We start from the raw sequence: 7,108 nt of genomic DNA on the forward strand, positions 1-7,108 counted from the left end.
TTCGAATCACTGAGAATCCCGCTGAGCACTCAAGAAAAAAGCACATTGATATAAGGTACCATTATTTTCGAGATCTCTATGAAAATGGTATCATAAATATGGAATTTTGTGCCTTCCGAACAACAATTCGCTGATATTCTTACCAAACCATTAGACACTGCTGCATTTTAACACTTACGGCAGTCTATTGGTGCTATTTTGGTTCATTGGCTATTTCTAAAACTCTTTCCCTTGTGCTTATCTCGATCTTGTGGGCAATTGGGTTTGGAACTCCAGTAAGTGTACTTCAATTCTGCATTTGTTTCAGTAGGTTGATTTTCTGTCAGGTTTCTTAGTGTAAAAATCCAAAGAAATCCTTCTTTTCTTGTGAAAGTAAGGTCGCTCTTGTTGTTCTTCCGGGAATGACATTTTATGGGGGAGAGTTCTTAATTGAACTTGTGCTTTATTGCCAAATCTTTGTGGGGAGTGCGACTGTGGAATATCATAGGGGTTATCTTGTATCTTTATAAACTCCTTGATGAATGCATTTAGCTTTGGCTATATGATGGCATCTAAAAAGTTGATATGTGCTTTCTTTTGGTCATGAAATGTCTCTATGGAAGTTTCATTAGGATCCCACTAGTTTTCATACCTTTGCCAATTTTATTGACAAAAAAGGGGAGAATTAATATGTAGTTCACACTACAAATACATATGGTGGTCGGATCACTATGTAAGGGGGAGTGGTTTCCATGTGAGATGGAGTATTGACTAAGGGGGAGTGATACATATCACCATAGTATTGTTGTCGAAGTTGTGATACAATTGAAATTTGATGTTGTGTAATAATACTATGACACTTATAACAATGATTGAGAATTATTATTTCCTCATTGTTATGACTACGGATTTTCAACAACGGTGATACTAAACTTACAACCATTAGGATTATTGGAGTACCTGGAAGTAACGAAGATTTCGAGTAATGTTGAAGAACCAAGAAGATCAGGCATGTGGAAGAGAAGCTACAAAAGTTTATTTATCTATTTTTGTATTCCATATTTATTGATAGTTTTGTCACTAAAATTGACAAAGGGGGAGATTGTTAGAGCAGTGCCCATTCGAACTCGCATGCGTTGCTATCTCAAGCATGTTTCTCAATGTTAGTGATCAAAATTATAAGTCTTGATTTCTAGTCTACTTATAGCTAAGTCTCGGACTAGGATAGAAAGTGTAGTTGAGCTCAAGACTCCATGGTGATCATCATACAAGGACGAAGAACTACTCAAGGAACTGGTGGAACTTCATCAACTAAAAGGCTTGTGGAGACTTGAACTTATCTATCACTCAAAAATCTATCTACTCTATCTCCTATCTTGAGACAAAAGTCGTTTTGCTATATAGACTTTGATTATACACATTTGCTATTTTGAGCCGAGTTTATCTTGCTTATCTATTTCTAAAAATATGTGTTGGTAAGCTTTCTCTTTGGCCAAGTTCATATTTACTAGTGAAGAAAGTCATATTAAGTTTCAATTACTTGAAAATTGCTTTGACGAAAAATAGTGTGTGAACAACAACTATATAACGTCCTCTAAGAATGTTTCAATAATTGAAATGAGAGTTTGGATTATATAACCATCGTTGGATATAAGCATTGTGTAGTAACTCATACATGTATAAGTCCTTATTCCTTGAACCAAAGTATGCGTACTTTGCTGCTCAAGAAAACCGGAACAGAGTCCGCGAACCCAGTCCGCGTACTGTCGGAGGTTCTCTTCCCGAGAAAATCTGCTGGAGTTTGTGAACTCTTTACAAACTTATTCCGGGTACTTAAGTCCACGTACCAGTCCGCGTACTTAAGTTGGTTATTTTCTAAAAACGATTATTCGAGAAGTTAAACTTATATAAACTAAGGAATACAAGTTTGCTTCGACTGTGTCTTGTATATTTCTATAAGATCTAAGTAATTTAACAACTCTCTAAATAGTTAATTTGAGTCATTTGAACTAGTCATGGTAAAGAAGAATATGGTTAAAAATATTAGCTTGAAAGACTATATAAGGGAGAACTCTGGAAACTAGGAAACCTAATCCCCATATATCTTGTGTGATACTAGTTGTATTAGCTAGAGTCAATTCTCCTTTATCCTTAGGTTTCTACAGAGACCCTGTAGGTCAACTACTTTTCTTGTAGTTGTGTGATCAGATCTTGTTGTTTCTATCGTACTAAGTAGAATCGTAAAATTGGATTGAGACTGATTTCTCCGATAGGAAAGATATAAAAGAAGTCACAAACATCTTCGTCTCATCGTTTGTGATTCCACAATATCTTCTTTCGCTAGTCGATTAAGATTATTGTGAGGTGATTGATAATACTGAGCTGTTCTTCGGGTATATAAGTCTGGTTTATCAATTGGTTCCAGTTCACCTTGATTTATCAAATGACGAAACAAAAACTCGTAGGTATTTCTGTGGGAGACGGATTTATCTATTACCGTAGACTTTTCGTTGTGATACAGATTTTTTTATTAAAGTCTTCGACTTTGGGTCATAGCAAATCTTAGTTGTGGGTGAGATCATCTAAGGGAATCAAGAGCGTAGTATCCTGCTGGGATCGGAGACGTAAGGAGCGCAACTGTACCTTGGATCAGTGTGAGATTGATTGGGGATAAACTACAGTCCAGGACGAAGTTAATTTGTAGTAGGCTAGTGTCTGTAGCGGCTTAATATAGTATGTGTTCAATCTGGACTAGATCCCGGGGTTTTTATGCATTTGCGGTTTCCTCGATAACAAAAGTTTTGGTGTCTGTGTTATTTCTTTTTCGCATTATATTTTGTTATATAATTGAAATATCACAGGTTGTGCGTAGAATCAATCAATTGGGAAATCCAACCTTTGGTTGTTGATTGAAATTGATTGATACTTGAACATTGGTCTTTGGTACCGTTCAAGTGATTTCTCTTGTATTCAATTAGACTCGCAGATTTTAATTTGCTTGAGTAAGTATTGAATTGAGAAAGAGAGATATAACTCTTTGATATACTTTTATTAAGATTGAGTCTGACCGTCTAGTTGATTCTCTTAAAAGTATATTGGAGTTATTCCATACAGATTTCTAATCGAAATATTGGGTGTGGTTGTTAGACCCCCGTTTTTTCACCTGTTCACCTTGATTTATCAAAAGACGGAACAAAAACTCTTGGATATTTCTGTGGAAGACAGATTTATTCAATCATATAGACTTTTCTGTGTGAGACAGATTTGTTTATCAAGTTTTCGACTTTGGGTCGTAGCAACTCTTAGTTGTGGATAAGATCAGCTAAGGGAATCAAGTGTGTAGTATCCTGCTGGGATCAGAGACGTAAGGAGCGCAACTGTACCTTGAATCTGTGTGAGATTTATTAGGGTTCAACTACAGTCCAGTCTGAAGTTAATTGGTATTAGTCTAGTGTCTGTAGCGTCTTAATACAATGTGGTGTTCAATATGGACTAGGTCATGGGGTTTTTCTGCATTTTCGGTTTCCTCGTTAACAAAATTCTGGTGTCTGTGTTATTTCTTTTCCGCATTATATTTTGTTATATAATTGAAATATCACAGGTTGTGCATTAAGATCAACCAATTAGAATATCCAACCTTTGGTTTTTGATTTATATTGATTGACACTTGAATATTGGTCTTTGGTACCGTTCAATTAATTCCTATTATATTCAATCGGGCTCGCAGATTTTTATTTGCTGATTGCGGATTGAATTCAGAGTTAGAGATACTAAACTCTTTGATATACTTTATTCTAGATTGAGTCTGACTGTCTAGTTGATTCTCTAGAAAGTGTATTGGATTAAGTCCTCTCAGATATCCAAACGAATTGTTGGGTGTGGTTGTTAGACCCCCGCATTGGTATCAAAGCATGCAAACACGTTAAAGACCTTACAAGTCTATGTTTGTAGCGATCTGATATGGACAGAGGTGTTATCTCTATAAACGTACCACCAGTCTTCGATGGCTCAAATTACTCGTGGTGGAAAATTACTATGCTTGCCTTTGTTCAAGCGCGTAATTTTCAATCATGGGTTTATGTAGCTAATGGCTATGATGCTCCCATTTTGGCAGTAGGAAATGCGACCGTTCCAAAGAACATTGGTGCATACGATGTTGTGCACATACTTGCTGCAAAGCAAAACTCACAGTTTGAATGCCATCATACATGCCATTACCCCAGATCTTCAGCACCATGTGACTACGTGTACTCGGTTTAAAGATTCTTGGGATATCTTAGAAACCGTATTCGAAGGAAATACCAGTGAAAAATAAGCTAGGCTTCAAAACCTTAATTCTGATTGGGAAAACCCTCGTATGGCAGATGAAGATTCATTTGATGAGTTTAATCACAAAGTATCTGAAATTGTTAATGCATCTTTTGCATTGAGTAAGACTATTCCTAAAAAGGACATTGTGATGAAAATTCTCATATGGCTGCCATCTAGATAACGATTCTAAGAAGCATGCCATCTTTGAAGGAAATAACCTTGATGCTCTCTCCAGAAATACGTTGTTTGGGAAGCTAAATATATTTTATCATGAGCATACAGCCAAAATTGGAAAGGATGTTTCCTTCAAAGCACAAAGGAACACTAAATTACTTGACAAAAGTAAAAGTGTTTATGTCTCTAAGGATGATCTTTCTGAGACTGATTCATCAGATGAAGAACTTGACAAATCAGTCTCTTTGATCACAAGACAGTTTAGGGATCTTCTATTGAATAGAAGTAAATGGTTTTCCAGAGACAAACCTAGGTCGTCAGTTAAACCTCACAGTCGCATTCCTCCTAAAAACAAGGATGCTGACGAGGCTGATGACGAGGATATGCCACAGTGCTTTAAGTGTAAAGGTTTTGGTCATTTTGAGAATGAGTGTCCAAACCGTAGAAAATACACTGGAAACAAAGGTTTTGTTGCAACCTTTGATGAAATGTCTGATCATTATGATTCCACTGAAGAAGAAAAATCAAGTGTTGCACTTCTTTGTGAAGATATTGATTTTGATAATTGTAGCAATACATACATCAATCTTGATATCCTTCCAGAAGAAGACTCAACCAATCTGGAAGAAGAAATTAACCGTTCTGTTGGAAACTCCATGTCTGATATTTCAGGTTCCACTCTGTGCCTAGCAGATTGCACATCTCGGGCGTCTGAATCATATTATCCAGTGACATGTTCTTATTGTTCACTCAAGGAGTGACATGTTCTTATTTTTCACTCAAGGGTCATGAACTTTCAAATTGTTTCAAGTACAAACACAAGACGAGACATGTCAAGAGACTTCAAAGAAGAGCAAATCGCCTAGCAAACAAGTTCAAACTTGTTCAAAAAACTGCTGAGGTATTGGTTTCCAAAGATAGGTCAAGACCACTAGAGAAAAGAGTATGGTCTAAACAATTTGATAGACATGGTTCTATGAATTCCTTTCAAAAGGGGGATGGTGGACAAATTGTTGTTCACCATGGCACAACTTGATTGTGTTGTTTTCGTGCATCTTGTCTCATGTGCCTGATCAAAAAGAGACAATATTGTGCACACCTCAGGCTTTAAAAAAAGAAAAGTAGTTTTTCTTTTTAGCTTGTTTTTGCTTTGGTTTGCAAATTTGGAATTCTTCCTTTTCAATTGATATTGGAAGAGACTTCCCTGTGTATTCAATAAAAAGAGGGTTATTCTAGACAATTATACTCTCTCTAGGGTTGTGAATTGTGCGTGCGTGAACCTATGTTGTTTAAGTTTTCGTGACCCTACATCCTTTTTCCTTCTCTGAAACTCTTTTCATCTTAAGACTGCCTGTTGAATTTAAATTGTGATTTCTTCTCACAAACCCATACACGTATGGAGACTCCAAGCATCATGTGTTATGATGGAGAAGATGTTAATATGATTGTTAAGCCATCAATCATGAAGGAAAAAGAGAAATCTCCGTTACCTCCAACTTTGAAAAGAAAAAGAAGGAATGTGAGGAAGCCAAGAGTTGTTCCTTCAAATTCTCAGAAGTTTTCTGATGTTCTTGAAGAGTTGAAGGAACCAAGGAATGAGATTCATCAAATAAAGGCTTTTGTTATGAGAACTCTCGAAATTCAGAAGGCCCTGGTTCGACATCATCATCCTAGAAGGTTTGTTGGAATTGACTCCTTTCTCCATGAACCTTATGTTCCCATGGTTGTTGACGACAAGGAGTTCGGGGACAATAAAGAATTCTTTAGAGGTCTCAATGACTAGTAAATACTCTTTTTAAATTTTTAGAAGAATAACTAGGGTTTGGAATAGCCATCATTGTGAGTACACATAGCTAGTTCCAAACGTTTTTTAATCTTCATTGTTTTTAGATTTATTTATTTAAATTCTAAGTTTTTTGGAAGATGATTTTTACAATTTTAATCTTTATGAATTTACATATTGAGAAGTGTTATGGGATATGTTGTTTACGTCCGTGAACCTGCGACTGTCCCATACTTGTTCAAAAGTTATCTCTATTATGTCGGTATGATAGTATTGATAGAAGATAGAATGAACTTTTGACATTACAAAAGTTAAAGCCTTTTATGTCATTTTTTTGATGGAATAAAGGATAAAACTTTTGTTTACAAGGATTAAGTCTATTGTGTGTCATTGTGAAAATAGTGATGGAAAATAGAATGAATCCTTGTCTATTATGCAGTATTGGTCGATTTTAGATCCACATTTTTGTGCATATACTATGTTGCTCCATAAGTTTTATTATGTTTGAGCATGACCAATTGAATCAATCATTCTCTTGTGGTCAGTTTAGTTGTTGCTCCGTAAGTCCTCTTATGACGAGCATGTCCAATTAAATTGATCACTTTCTTGTGGTTAATTTAGTTGTGAAATTCCGATTGAAATAATCATGGGTTTTCTTGTGGTTAATTTAGTTGTGCATTTTGATTGGATTAATCATGAATTCTTTTGTGGATAATTCAATTGAATACTTTGGATTCAAATTCATGTGTTTCATGTGATTTGGTTATGTCCAAAGAAATCTTTATTTTCTTGTGAAAGTAAGGTCGCCTTTGTTGTTCTTTCAGGAATGACATTTTATAGGGGAGAGTACTTTTTGAACTT

The sequence above is a fragment of the Papaver somniferum genome, chromosome 11 (genome assembly GCF_003573695.1).
Source record: "Papaver somniferum cultivar HN1 chromosome 11, ASM357369v1, whole genome shotgun sequence".
NCBI lineage: Eukaryota > Viridiplantae > Streptophyta > Magnoliopsida > Ranunculales > Papaveraceae > Papaver > Papaver somniferum.